Raw genomic sequence first — 15815 nt, forward strand, 5'->3', positions numbered from 1 at the left:
AAATGGGAGTTAGATGACTAAGTATCTTTGCTGACCTACAGCTATACCATGTCAATGTTGTCATAAAGTCCTTTGAAAGTGCTGGGAAAAAGGAACCAAAATTTTTCCATGAACTTTCTGTCACTCATCTTCTCTTCCACCTTACCTTTATTTGCAGTCCTTTTGTGTAAGTTCTTAATTACAGAAGATAAAGTCAGAAAGAAACTTAGGAACTCCCATTAAGAAGTTTATGGCTGAATATATTTCCTTTTATTTATCCAATACCTGATAATGAGGCTGGGGATGGATACTGACTGGAGTGTTACAGCATATATTGTCACCATCACACCAAGAGAATATGAAACTGCTCTTTTGTCACTATTGTCCTCTATTTCATACATTTGTATTTTTTATTAATTGCTGTCATACTATTTAGAGCCCAGAGTTCCTACTTGGGAATGTCATGGTGTTTCTGGAACCCAGAGCAAAAGTGTTGGTGGTTTTTGGGTTTTTTTGGGTGTAACAAAACATAAAGAATTTAGGATCTGACAACCTCTTCTCTCTCCTGAGGTGTCCACCACCAGTGAGATCTGTTCACTCCACTTGCCCAGCCACAAGTGGCATTTGAGACCAACACTTTCTGAATTCAGCAGTTACTCATGAAAACAAAAAACTGAGCAACAACAGCAACATTTACTAATTTGTTTTTCACACTAAACAGAAGTTTCCCTTTCTGCATTAAAGTGTGGAATCTCTGAAGCTGTGAATCTGAAATGAAAACCTCCATCTGTGTCTCCGTGTGTTCCCCTGGCCTCTCTACTCTGCTCCAGGGTAGCTGAATATCAGAACAGATCAATACTGGCAAGAGAAATTAGTGCCTCATTTGCCCACAGTGTTAGGATGAGGACCATCCAAACTTTGCCAACACTGATGTTAAATGAAGAATAGAACAAACAAACAGGCAAACACAGGTCTCTGCTGGAAAAGCAGAGTAAACTGGCCCTGGAGACACCTTCAGAAATTTTCATACTCACCAAAAGTATCCCTGATTTATTAATTGCCCAAAACATTGCCCTCACTGTAGACATGTCTGCTGGCCAAAGCTGAGAACTGAACCAGGGATGATTGGGGCTGCCAGTGGGGATCTTCATATGGTGAAGGAAGAGCCAACCTAGAACTGAGTCTGAGCAGGGTAATGTAGTAAAAGACCCTCACAAACATTTCTGAAAGTGTGGTGGACCCTTCCCCATAAGTTTTTCCCTCTTGTCCTCCTTTTGTTTCCTGCAGGAATCATCTGAATTTCCATTATTTTGAAAATTGCTAGCTTTGGACATGCTTTGTTACTGACTTCCATCTGGTGCTGTCATTTAAGCTGGAGCTAAACGGGTTGTCACACGCTCAGAGATCAGCATAAATGCCCTGGCATCAAAGGTTCACAGCCACAAAGGACCAGGCTGCTTCTGAAAAGATGCGAGGATCAAGTCCATTGCAACGCAAATGTGGCCGATTCCCTCGCTGGTGTTTTGTTTCTGTCTGGGCTTAGAGAGGGGAGGCTGAGGACAAGAAAGGAAATGTTCTGTGGGAAGATGATCTGGCATTTTTTCTCATTCTCCCCACACACGCATTCCAGAGAGTTATACACCAGATAAGCAGCAAGCACTGTTTGGCTGGCTAACTGCTACACAAGCATTATGGACCATCTGGGGACTTATAAAGGCTGCAGGATATAAGTAGAGGTTGTGCTGGAAGTAGAGTCTGAGCTGGTATCCTATGTCTAAATACCAACACAGCTGCTTAGAGCAGGAAAGGGGAACCCTCCAAAGGAACAGTGGCAGGGGCTCTTCTTTATGAAGGATATTACTCTTGAGTAATTGAATTGGTTGTGACTCCTCATTTGAGCCCATGAAATAAGATTCCCTCTAACAGAAGGAGCTGCAGGGGGTACAGCACGGACTCAAAAGGCTATTATTATTATTATTATTATTATTATTATTATTATTATTATTATTATTATTATTATTATTACATTGCCATCACTGTCATCGTCATCATTGTGATTATGATCATCATCATCGTTATTATTTTGTTTCTTAAAAACCCTCTGAAAGTTTTTTTTTTTTTCTATTTTAAGATGCATAAGTTCCAGCCCTGGCAAAGAGTCATGGTGCTTCAGAAGAGGGGAGGATTGAAAGACAGCATATTCACACACTCTGAGGGGGAACAGCTTGCTGGATTTCACCACACGCCTGTGTTACAGGAACAGGAATGCTGGGGATACAATTTCTCATGAGCTTTTAACAGGTGAACCAGGCTGAATGTGGGGGAGGAGTCTCCCCTGAAAACAAATACATATCTCAGCTTGTGATATTTTATGAACAAGAGATATATTTGGGGCTCTGGGGTGGAGTGAGCTTGATCTAAAACAAACAGGGTCTTTAGTCACGTCTGAAGACCTTGTTAAAATTCTTTCTGCTTGCAAATCCCTCTGATAGTAGGGAAGCACGCTTACCTCCAATGTGACCCCAGGCTGGGGTTTTGCCAAGGGTGAATTTGCCCCTCAGTGACTGTTTTCTGAATCCTAAGCACATGCTGGCTTTTAAAAGGCCTTTTCCCAAAACACCAGACTCTACTTTGCTCCAGCTGTTCAGCTTCATGCTGCAGCCCAGCCTCCCCCAGTGGCTGGTCTTCTCCCATGTCACTCACCCAAATGCTGCAGCCTAACACCATTTGTAAACTAAGTCAGTGCCTGCAAAGGCTGGCTGAGGGCTCCCCAGTGCCATGGGCTTTGTAAGAACAAGGCACAACAATTCCCTGACTTAAAGAAGTTTCACACAATGAAAGAGAGGAAGGGGTCCGGGAATATGCAGGGATGGTCCCAAGATTACTTGAATCACCAAATATTACTCTTCTCCCAGTCTGCTGATTTTTAGCCCATGTCTTTTTCCCCTCAGCTAAGAACTGTATTAGAGAGAAGTTATTCAACCTGTTCATGCAAATGACTGGCATCAGAAGAATTAGTGTAAGTTTTGCAAGCAGTCTGCTTTTAAGTTGAACAAGGTGGTTGGTGTCTCGTATACCCTGAAACCACTGGGGTTCAGGTGAAACTACATGGCACACTGAACAACTTTCTGCTTTCTTTTGTTCTTCATGAATGCTGAATGATTTTTTTCAACAAACACATGTCTCAAGTTCCAGGGAAACCGTCAGCCAAGAGGGGATGAAAAAAAAAAGTATCAGTCATCCATCATATCATTTCCAAGTAATATTTGAAAAGTAAACATTGCAGGGCATACGTCTTTGAGGACAGGTTTCCAAACACCTAATGTGAGAGATCCAGCTATACTCAATGCCAGCTCACTTCAGACATGGTTTTTGCAGAATGGTTTCAGATGGAGTGCAGAATTTGGTCTCCCTGCCACACCAAAATGTTTACGGGTCAGGGCTATTGTAAGTTTTTGGAAAGTACTTCAAAAGGCACTTCAGTTGAAGAAATAATTATTATATAAGTTACAGCTGAGCATTTATAGGATAATTGCCTTTCCAGAAGTGTACCTCTAACACACCCTGGCATTGATGTTTTCAGTTCCAGGGTGAAGACCAAAACTAAATGAGATCAGCAGGAAATCCATATTCATTTCAAATTCATTTAGCTACCCCAGGATACAAAAATAAAGCCTTTTACAGTCAAAGACAGAAGATCATTATAATAAGAAAAATATGGGCTAGATGAAGGTAAGTGATTAGGTATGTTTGAGCAACCATGAGCTTTTCAGGAGGAAATCAGTCCAGATTGTGTCTTTATTTGCAACTTCCACATTCAAATAAAGATTATAATTCTATATATAAATGAATTAAAAAGAGCTTCTGCAACTTATTTGGGTCAAGGACCGTAAATAAAAGAGGAGTCACTCAAAAGGTAGAACAGCTGGGGGCATCATATGAATCAAAAGGAAAATACAAAACCATGTGGGTAAAGACTTTTTCTTCAGTAATTTTCTCAACTGGTCCTTGAATCCATCAAGAGTTGTTCAGTAGGAAGACCAAAAAGGTGGCTCTTCATAGCCCATGGCCTGTTGGAGAGTAGTCCAAAGTTGGCACTGGAGAGCTTCTGCCATTCTCACAAAAAAGCCCCCCTAGGCTCTGTATATTGGTGCTATCCTTGACTCTGGTTCCTTCACCTTAACTCTGAGTCCTCTTGCTTACATTTTACTTTCTTCAGCGTTGTTGCAAGTGGAGACATTCAGCAGAGAACCCACCAAACAGAGCCACATGGGTCACGATGCAAATAACTGCATGTCCTTAGTGCAGTGGAGGTCAAGAACATGTCCTAACACCTGTAAGAAATACATGATGGGGAGTATGTGTCAGTCCTCTGCACTGGTCTCAAGAAATGCACTGAAGAATTCAAGATTCCAGGGCATGCAGAAAAGAAGTTCTAGGATGGTGCCAGTTAGTTGCAGCTGCCAGAGAATCGTCAAAATCTTTCGAATTCTTTTTGTTCATTCAGAGCCTTCTCAGAACAAGTCTCATTTATTCCTTTACGTGCTGAGAGGGAGCAAGAACTCTCCTTGGAGATTTTGTTTGGATGCTGGTCCTTCAACCAAACACGGGGTGTTCCTGTTAAAGTAAAGCTCTCCATTGGCAAGCTAATTGTGCTCTAGAGAAAATCACTGCCCTTGTCTGGATGGAAGGATGGAGGATTAGATAATTTATGAGGATGAGGGTGAGAAGGTGATGTAATTGTTGTCATGCAGATGGGGAATGGCTCTTGCCTCCAGATGGACATCCCAGAGAATCAGATAAGCCTTTTAGTGTACTTGTTGGCTCCTCATCCATTTAAATTGCTTTGCATCTGGGTGCTTCTCCCAAGAACTTTGGAGAAGCAAAGTATGGGGATAGGTTAATGCCATAAGTTCAACGAGGTGGAAGATCTACTCCCCACCCATAGCTGGCCCTTGATCTCAGAAAGAAATACAAGGACTTAAAATGTTTATTAGGCAGAGGGCAGTGTGGGGGTGGTTTTGCTCGGAGTTAGCAGCACAACAGCTTGGGAGTGTTTCTCAGGCTCTGCTATGCAAACAGGTGGTTGAAATACCCTCTTTGCTCAAGTTGCAGGGGGATCTGTTGTTTTGAGATGGAGGCAAGCTAAATAACAGCTACAAAGACTTCCTTCCTGGCAGCAGATTTCACACATCAGTAGCAGCAGTACCTGCTCTTTCTACTTTCAGACTCAGACAGACCCAGAGAAGTTATTCCTCTCTTACCTCAGTTCTGTCTTCAGGCAGAAATCTGGTGAGAAGGAGCAGAGTTTGAAAACAATACAAAGGAAGCTGGCAGGTATGGTTGTGCCCTGGGCCTGGGAGCGTGCACACCATCACACACATCCACCTCAGTACTACAGACATGTCCACTACAGGTCCTCCAGGTGTTTTCTCTTGGTCTTGAAATGTTGGAACACAAACAGTATCTCAAGCAATCATCTAGGGATGCTGCCTGATTCCTCTAATCAGCAAGCAAAGTATTATTTGATAGCAGGAGGTCTGAGAAAGCTTGTAGACTCCAAAGTTTAGGGTCAGCAAGTGGCTGCTTACACTGAGCAAGCAAGGCCAAGATGGATTGATAAACAGTCTGTTAAAGTGGAAGCTGACAGTTTTGTGTTCTGTTTTCTGTCCCTGAGAATCACATCAACCTGCTGACATGATGTTTCCTCTCATTTTGAAGTGGGGAGAAGGCTCCTGGGATCCTGGGGCTTCAAAGGTCAAAGCCGTTGTTCTACTGGATGTTGCACTTCCTAATATCTTGATAGGAGCTTAACAACATTATGTTGATTTCCCCCTGACTCACTTTTCTTTTCTTCTAACCTTTCTGCAGCCTTAAAAAGGAAACATAAAAAAATTGCTGCTTCTTATGCATGAACAATCACTTTCAAATGCCAGATCTCAGTCCAGAGTCTGCTGGAAAGGAGTCAAGCTCTAAGGAGTCTGTTTTCATATATTTTCTCTTATCAGTCCCCATCACAGATTGGGGTTTGTGGTTTTACAGCTGATGGCAGGTTGCCTGCATATCTCAGGGCTGAAATGCAAAAGTAAGCCAAGCATGAAGACAGTATCAGCTTCACGCTATGTGCCTTTCTAGGGCTATTAGATAAGAGATAATGTTTGTACTGAGCAAACCTGTTACCTCAAGAAAACAAAGTTGCTTTTAAATGTGGCTTGCTTTAACTTTCTTCTTAAATAGCTCTGCAAAGTATGTGATGGACGGAAAGGAATGGATGGGCAGATTATCAGCTCTACACCACTGACCCCAGTGCAGCAGGAACAAGCTGAAAATCTGGTCTTGGGCTGAGCCACTCTGTACACGACCAAAGCAAGTGTCATCTGAGGGACTCAGTACCAGCCTGTAGAAAACCAGCCTCCATTTGCTCTTCAGCCAGAAGACCATTTAACAGTGAAACATTTCCTGAGGGTGCCCTTGATGTCAGTCCCAGAGTGTGTGTCAGATACTCCGGGCACTCTATGCGAGGAGTATACACAGGGTCCTTGTTCCTTGATGGTCCACACTGAGAACACTGTTGCTCCCTCCTGACCCACTTGCCTGCTTTCCTTACTGTGGAAATGGTGGCACTGGAGTTGCAGTGAGGACTGATGCACACACAAATCTTTCTCCAAACCACATAGTCCAGATTTGTCTGGGCATGCTTTTGCATGCCCCAATTTAATGTAGTCTGAGTACACTTCTACTCTGAACCCCTTTCAGAGAGTCTCTCTCTCTATTCTTTAAGCCATTCACTCCAGACTACACAGAGACATCAGAAATGCAATACAAGACTTCTTGTTAAGTGTTTGGTTAATTGCAGGTTTTTTTTTTACCGCAGTTAGCTTCTGTTTTAGGAGTTGTCCTATTTCACTAAACCACACAACGTTTCTCTCATCCCAAATCAGCCCAGTTTTATGTGAAAGATTGGATTCTATGTTCTTTTGAGTGTCTCCACACCTGCCCAACAAAGATCACCTGCAAGACTGTAAATATGAAGCCTGTATATCCAGGGGAAAGGTAGTATATGATCAGTCATAAAACTTTCTGCTGAAAGGTGAATTTGATGGACTGGTGTTTGTTGAGGAATCAGAATTTCTGAACTACCCCACTCTTTAAACCTAATTGTATGTGTGCTGCTCCAGTCACAAAGGCCCACCAGAAACCTTTCCTTAAAATTCATTAGGGTAAGGACCCTATTCTAGGATTTTTTCAGCTGGTTTGGATATGCTCTTATATTAGTATTTATCATTACAAAATTTCAACATAAGTTGAACTTAAAGAACCTTACCCAGTGTACTCTTGTACTGCAAAAAATCCCTCTGCAGAGGAAGATAAACTTTGTAGATTAAGACTGACTCATACGAACAAAAGCTCTTGGAAGATAAGTCATTTGGCAAAGCAGGTGATGAGTTAAAACACTCAGCCCCGAGTCTCTCAACCTGGTGTGGGGTGAAGCTGTTGGATGCTAAACATCTGAACTGACACCAACCAAGAATGTGGGCACTGCTTGATCCTGAATTTGGCTTATAATATGAAAAGTGTCTTAAGAGTTTAAACTCTTAAGTTGGCACGTCTCTGTTGTACTAAGCTCTCAGCTCCTCCATCAGAGTTAAGGTGGTTTAAGAATTTAGGGTCTTAAAAGCAGCATGATCTGCTAAACTGCTTTCAAGATTTAGAAGGACTTAATTCTTTATACCAGTTTAATGTCTTAAAGTGGCTGAGCCACCTTTGCTGGCTTAAAAAGTGATCAGAGTTGAGGCTAGATGACATTAGAGGGACTCTGCTGTGCAGAGGATTGGATCAGACCAGTGTGGTGAGGCCTTCTGGCTTCCCAGTCTGAATCTGCTGTATGTTTTTCAAGGTCATTGCTCAAACAATTCCAAGCAGTTGGCAAATAGAGACTGGGACTGTTTGCCAGTCAAATGTAGTTCAAGTATTCTCTGAGTCAATATCCAGCCATTGTGTTACTTATTTATTCTTCTAATCTTCCAAATCCCCCATAAAGCCTATATATTTTTGCTCTGCCCTCCTCTTGTTATTTTCAATGACAGCATGTCTGCCATTTCTGGAGCTCCTTGAAAATCCATGCCAAGTTTTCTTTTGATGCCTGGTTTGTGTCCTATCCCTTTGCTTTCCTGTGGGAGGTACTGCCATTTTTTTACTCACCTTTGTACTCTGGGTCTGGTGGTAGTAAAAAAGTGGTGAGAATGGGGTGGTTAAAGCAGGGTCATCTGAGAGCCTCTGTCAGAGCTTTTATCCCTGTGTCTGTCTGCCAGGTCGTTTGTATGTCCCTCCTGCTGAAATCAGTGTGACAAAAACTGAAACGGGGTGCTCCCGATTCATTTGAACGTGAGATTGTCTCCAGTCATGATTGGCACCAGAAGGGAGGTCGTGCAGTCCTAAACAGAGACTTGGTGGATGGTCTGTTCAGCCCTTTCCTCCTTCTCTACTTGACAGATTCCCAAACAGGTAATGGCTTAAATTTTCAGCTTTTGGCATTCCAGTCTTCCTGTGGCAATGAGTCCTGATGTCCCATGAAAACAAAACATTCTTTTCATTAAAATGGAATTTGTCACTCTTCTGTTCTTCTGTCTGAGCCTTCCCTTATCATAAGAAAAGGAGACACATTGTCTCATATTTGTCCCCATGTTTAAGTATTATTTTAATTCACCTCTTTTTTTTTGATAGGCAACACTATTCACTTTCTTTTTGTGTGACTGCTATGAGATCCAGGTTTTCTCAGCATTTTGAAACTGATGTCTAGATATGGAAATAAGGGCTCCAGGTTAGGTGTCTTATTTTGGAAATTTAGGCCACAACTCTGCTCTGCAGAAAATCTCCTATATATACTGTAATTATATTTATCATCAAACTTAAATTTCAGACAACTTTAGCCCATCTGTCCTAATACTGAGAGAAGATGTATTCTTCAAATAATGCACAGATCTGTGTATGTATTTGCATGCATCAGAATAATGGGGGATTATTTACACCTCAGCCAGCTAAAATAAGATGCCACCTTTCTTTTAGAAGTCAATGGAAAGCAGTGTTTGGTTTTCTTTAGAGAACTCCAGATATGATAAGTTGCTTCCAGAGGTTGCTGAACCTAGGCTAGTAGCCTGATTTTTATTTGTTAGACTGGAGGAGAAGAAACCTATCCTAAAGGCACTCTGGCTCTGGGGAAAAGGTTAAAATGGGACCTTCTGTTGGTCAGTCTGGGATGTCCAGTTCAGCAGGTGTTTTCTGGGGATGGTCCTTAAGGCTGTGTGGAACACCTGAGCACCTCTGCATTGGGTTTTGACATAAAACTTCACCTGGATCAAGAATAAGGAAAAATAAATGGTAAAATACTTTAAACTGTGTCTTTGATACTTGCTTAATTATCACTGGGGATTGTTTATTGGCTCTGGAGAAAAGCAGAATAGGTTCTGGGGATCAGTCAGCTGTGTATCCCTCACTGTCCCCAGCTATGGTCATGGTCCCTGAATTCATTGTCACATGCTTTCCTCTGCCCTGAACACACTGACAAATTGTCCAAATTGCAGCTCTCTAAAGAATAGCCAACCACCGGATCTTCTTTCAGGGAAAACAAAACAAACTCTGCCTTTTTTGTTTTATTATAATCAGAGGCTCCCTTTTTAAACATTCCAGTTTCTAGTCACATGGAACATGAACTGCCTAAGAGAGCTTGAGGAGAGAGGGAGCATAAGAGAAAGGAGGGGAGCTTGGACAAAAGCTTCCTCACTGGGAACAGGAAAGCTCCAGAGCCAGGCAGTGGAACAGGAGTCTTTTGCCTCGAGGTCAGGGATTTGAAAGCTGCAGTGAGTGGCTTTGGGAAGTTGTGCCCTTTAGACTGAGGAGAATACAGGATGGATGACATCTGCCCTTACGCTCCAGCTGGGTCCAGTCTCCATGTCGTGGTCCGGTTACCTGCCTTGAGATCCTGGATCACAGTTCTGGGTTTCAGTCATCATCTACATAAAACCTCCCAGTTTGCCACTGCCGGGTGACTTGCCTGCAGAAGTAACACAGATTTTAACAGTACCTGTGATAAGGGAATGGGGAAGAATATACAGGTTTCAGAATAAACTACAGACTTTTTTTGAATCTGAAAATTTGCTTTCCTTTGTATTTCCACAATATAAAGAATCCTTTCTCTTATCCTCAGGCTTAGTCAAATTCTGGGGTCAAAACCTGGCTCCACATAAGTCAGCTTTTCTGGAATGCCCCTGGAATTTCACACATTCTTAAAGGCTGAGTGAGTTTTGCTACCATGCTGAAGCTAAGGGCTTCCCAAGGATGGTAGGCCCTATCCAAAACTTGATGGACATGTGTGAGAGGTAAAACTCTGCTAGCTACTGCTCTTTTGTAGCACAATCTTTATAAGAATGAGATCTAATGAAAATACTAGAAAAAGTCTCTCAGGGAACTGAAAGAACAGGAAAATCTCATTTTGATACTTTTTCCTACTTGAAATCTCTGTCTAATATGTGTGTCTGTATGCTTAAAACCTCCTTTGTTCTATCCTTCACCTTGAGCCTGCTAACCACTTTGTGTACATCAATGCCCTGGAGCTGAAAAATGATTCTCATTTCCTTCAGCAGGGTCCCAAATCCATGCAAGTCACTGTGTGAGGCCAAAGACTTCTACCATGCCAGCACAGGACCTCACTTGAACAATGCCTCAGGTCCCTTCTTTGTGAGCTAAGGAACTTGTGCTAGCCATATTTAGCAGCTACCAGGAAGGCTTTATGTGTAGTTTTTCTCCTCAGAGGCTCCCATTTGGCCTCTGTGCCTGACAAATGCTTGTGAATCTTCTTCAGGCCTGCAGGCAAGATCCAGCTGTGACCTGTCATGGACGGAGGCGTCACCTGGGGACTCAGTCCCTTCCTTCTGTTCACATATGTGAAAATGCCTTTCCTTCCATGCATGCAGGAAACAACTTTGCTCCAGCGCTGCAGAGGTCACATAGCCAGGACGCCAGGGCAATGATGGTTACTTCCCAGAAGAGTTTTCAGGCTGATGATCTGGAAGACATCTCTGTCACCAGTTTATCTGGCCCTGTGCTTAACATGGGATGTAATATTTTATGTTCACTTGGGCCAGGACCAGGGATGTCATCCCACGGCTCCAAATGATGGCAAATCCACCCTGTCCCTTGGGACGCAGCTCTCCCTGCTCTGCATTACTCTTCTGCACAAAAACGCACGGCTGATTTCCTCTGTGGGTTTTTCTGATTTCCAAGTTGCAGCTCGTGGATTCTCTCATGCCTCTGGCTGCTACATCAAAGATTCATTTTATATCAGAGTTTTTCACTCTGTGGGTCCCCATATCACTTATTAACCTGTTAGTCCATATGCCATGTCACAAATGGCTCTCCTTTCCTCTCTTGCTGGTAAGCACGTTTGCCAGGCTATAAATCTTTCTGGCAGCTCTTCTTTGAGCTTCCTCCAAGTTTTCTTTTTAAAGTGCCAGCTCCAGAACTGGACACAGGATTTTATTCTCACATGCTTGCCAGAGTTGGGTTTCATAAAATCATTTGTGAATACATCTCCTTCTGTTTATTTCTGCCAGTTCTTGATGACAAAAGGAAGAGGGAGAAGGAAAATCGTAATGTATGATATTTCTTTTAACTATGTGATCTTAACATGGAGGAATCTTTCATGGTTTTCTGGGGACCACCCAGATTTTTTTGTAACACCAACCAGCAGTTACTACTCATATTTAGAGATTTAACAGCAGATGTCTAGAAAAAAGCTGGTTTTGAACAGTGTCAGCATTAGTGCCATCTGTTTTTCCCAACCTGGCTAAAAGAAAGGCTGACCATGCTGAGCAAGGTGGGGTGGAAATCCTCAGGTTGAAAACCCTCCTGCCATGGTTTTAATTTTGGAGCATCTCTTTCATTCCTCAAGGCTTCATCAACATTTCTGCTTGGATGCACCATTCCTTGGTCAGGAAAGCATTTGTCAAGCCTCTGTGCATCAACTTCCTGCTCCAGGGGTTGCCATGGGGCCACCATGGTGGATTAGCCCAGTGTTCTCTCTAGTCTCTGGGGAGTGAGTCTCTTCACCTACCAGAGTCTTTTAGGAGAGGATGTTAAAAAAGCCCCAGCAAGCTCATAAGGCCAGGCTCGGCTGAGGACAGCAGTCAAGGCTCACACGTGGCAGGGAGGAGACTGTTTGCTTTAGAAGTTTTTTTTTTAAACTTAAAAAGAAAAGAGAATTGGAAACGTTTCCAACAGTCTCCTTTTCTCCCTCTCATATATATACATATCTATATGTATATCTATGTATTTGAAAAACGCAACCCACAACTTTTGGTTTAAATTTGATCTGACAATATCCCTTTAACATGAAACTCCAAAACCGTAATTGATACCCCAGTTGGACATTATCATAGATTATTTCCTGTCTGTGTTTTGACTGTCCTGGTCGAATGGCTTCCAAGCCTAACACAGAGTCAATGAAGAGAAACAACCCTCAGCTACTATTATTCCTGTTACTCATTCTACCAAAATAATAAAAATAATGAAACCACAGCCTGCCTTGAACAGCAAAGATCTCTTAAAAGCCCTTCCTAAGCTGTGCCTTGATGTATCTTGCATATCTTAAGGAAAAAAAAAATAAAGTTGGTAGGTTGGAGGGGGGATTTACCAGAGATGTTCCTTGGCTGGGTTTGTGTCTGCAGTGTTCATGAGGCGCTGCCGTGGGTGCAGATGTGAGCACCTGGACTCCGTGTCCCACCCAGGCTGGCCCCCCAGCACCGTGTGCGGGGCCGTGCGCGGGTGGCCGTCCCTGCAGCCCCCTGGTTCTGCTCCTGTGACAGCAGAAATGCTCCTCAGGGGGGCCAGCAGCGACGTGCCAAGCAGAGTTGTGGCCGTCCCCTCCCAGCTCTCAGTGTGGGCAGACATGGTGGGTAAAGGCTGAGGTGCAAACCCCAGTGAATGCCAGACAGCAGCAGTGCCAAAACTGAACTAGGTGATATTTTTCATCTAAGGCTTTTTATACCAGGAGAAAAGGAAAAAAAAAAAAAAAAAAAGAAAGAAAAATTCCCTCCTGATTTAGTGGTACCAAAATGTTTTATGAATTCATGCCTTTTCTCCTGAGCAGTTAATTTAGACAGGGTAAAAGCACCCAATAATAATACCAAAGCCCCTTCCCGTCCAATCATTTCATTCCATTAGGTTGGAAAATAAATGTTTTCCATTATTTGCCTTGGAAATAGGTCTTAATTTAAAAATAAATTAGTTAATTTACCTTTCTGTATTTTTACATGTGTTTAAAGATGGCTAACCCTGAATTTAAAATATCATATTAAAATGCCTATTTATTTTCACCCACATTTTGCAAAAGTCTTCTTAAAAATTCATTTAAGTGGAAAAGAAAATCTCTACCCCTTCATTTTCTTTGTTTTATCAATCTTAAAAAAAAAAAAAAAAAGCCAAGAAAGCAGAAAGGGAGAAGTCAAATACAATCTAAATCTCCTCACCTACGGTAAAGCCTGTCTAGGAGGCTTCCACTGGTATCTCTGAGCAATGTGACTTTCCCCAGCTGCCTTTGCCACCTTTGCTCTTCCAGCCTTGGACCAGTCCCTTCCAGTTTCCTGGGTATAGGTGTCTCAGCTGAACTGCTCAGGAGCTGTACCCAGCTGTTCCCGATCCTGTTTTGGTTCTGAAGACAAGCAGAAGAAATTAGAGAGTCAAGGAACCAAAGGGAGTTTGGAACATGGATAAAAATTGGATCAGTTTTGATTGTTTTACTCCAGTGACTTCATAGACCAGTTCCTGTTTTCAAGGGAGATGCAAACACTGGTGTTTTCCAGTGAGATACTCAGCTCTTCCTCTCTTCCGTGTCAAACTTGGGTTTCTAAACTACTCTCAGATTATCTTAAGAGTATTGCTTAGATGTGATTCGCTCAGTAAAGAATATCTCTTCAAACTGGGAGAGGAAAACAATGCAAACTGAATGGATTTCTTTTTTTTGTTTCAGTGTGGTTGGACGGAAGGCACAGGAGCTGCCCCGTTTTTATACCACTCAGATGCTTGGCTGTGATTTCAAGATCTGGAAAAGCTCAGCAACTAACTTAAACCAGAGCAGCTCTTAATTCAAGGGATCTCGAGGCACACCAAAATACACATTTTTTACAGTTTTGCACATGCCCTGTCAAGCCAAACCCAGAACATTCAGGTGATCAACTCCTAGCAACAGTTTCATAGAGTACTTTCAGCTGCTGTGTGTTAGTTTCTTCGGATTCATCTCCCTCTTTCACAAAGGGTCTTCTTAGAAACCAGGGAACAGTCAACAGGCCTAAAACCAAAAGGCCACATTCACATTTAGTGAAACATCAAGGTAATGGTGTTATAGCTGGTTGAATTGGTCCCCAAGAACTCAAAAGTGGGGAAAAACTCTCAGAGATTGTTGAGCTTGTAATCCCTCATGGGAATGATCAGCAGCAACCAAGCAGGAGGAACCTCAGGACAGCAGAATGAAAGGGAAAAATGCTTTTGAGTCTCATAATCTTAAGACAGGGAGGAAAGGCAGTTGGGGAAAATTATGTAAAACAAACATCATCACATGAGGTACAATAAGCAGAGGGTTGAAAGAAGGTAAGATGGATAATTAAGCAATAAGACACGACAGGCTGTGTGTTTCTGGGTGATTATTGCATGCCTGCTATGATGTTCTTTAGGAGCAGATTTTTGTTGCACTAGTACTAGAGTCACCCCCCCAGGGGCAGGCTGGCAGGAGAGTCTAATTGCTGTTATTACAAAATTAAATTTGAAATAAAAATAAAAATAATAATGATGATGATGATGATGGGAAGGAAAAGGGGACAACCTCCCTTTGCACAGTGTTGTTTGTGATGGGAAAAGAGATGACATCACCCAGAGCTGATCATCAGAGGAGGGCAGTCACATCTCCGGGAGCTGATCCCTGGCTGCATTCTGATGATGTGCTGGCTTTTGCATGGCTTTGCTTCTTTCTCTCTTTCTCATTCTTTGGCCTAGGCTTTCTGTCTTCAGGTATGCCAGTCTGCCAAAATTAACTTCTTTTTGTGTCAAGGACTTGTATCTTTTATCCCTTTCTGAAAAATCGCAATTTTGCTGCTAGTCTTATTCTATTTCTCAAATCTGGTAAAAAAACCCAAACAATCCAAAAACCTCTAACCCCCCCCATTTGAGATGTGGAAAATAATGCATACCCTGCCTGTGGTCCAGGAAGCATGGTATTTTTTTGCTGTTTCCTCTACAAAGTTTCTTTTTTTCCCTTCTACTTTGCCACCTCAATCTCCTCCATATCCACCTCCTTCAGCAAACCTGGATTGAGGCTCAATACTATATCTGCACTGAATGGGAAGGAAGATAATATACATAATATATAAGAAAAGAAGGGCTTATCTTCTTTAATTGTGTAACAGTGGATAATAATAAAACAATTATTCAGACAAATGCTCTTAGCTTACCTGGTGTTTCATTGGCACTGAGCACTGTTTTTTATTCTCTGCTTAAATTAATTTGTTTGGGAAACTTCCATGTGAAATATTTTCTGTTTTCATAACAAAATCTTTTATTTCTATGTCTCTAAACAGAATGCTGTCACAAATCCACATTTATGTCACCTAAAATAAAAAAATTAGTAGATTTTTGCAAAGTAAAAGAGATTCTGAGATTTCCATGGGAATGAATTTCCTGTCCTTTGTAGTTCTGATTTATTTAGTTTATTCCCAAGTGAACTGCTGGCCTAACATAGATTTCTGATCAGATAATACTCAAGAACATCTCGTTGCCTTGGATATTTCTAT

The sequence above is a fragment of the Ammospiza caudacuta genome, chromosome 8, assembly GCF_027887145.1.
Source record: "Ammospiza caudacuta isolate bAmmCau1 chromosome 8, bAmmCau1.pri, whole genome shotgun sequence".
NCBI lineage: Eukaryota > Metazoa > Chordata > Aves > Passeriformes > Passerellidae > Ammospiza > Ammospiza caudacuta.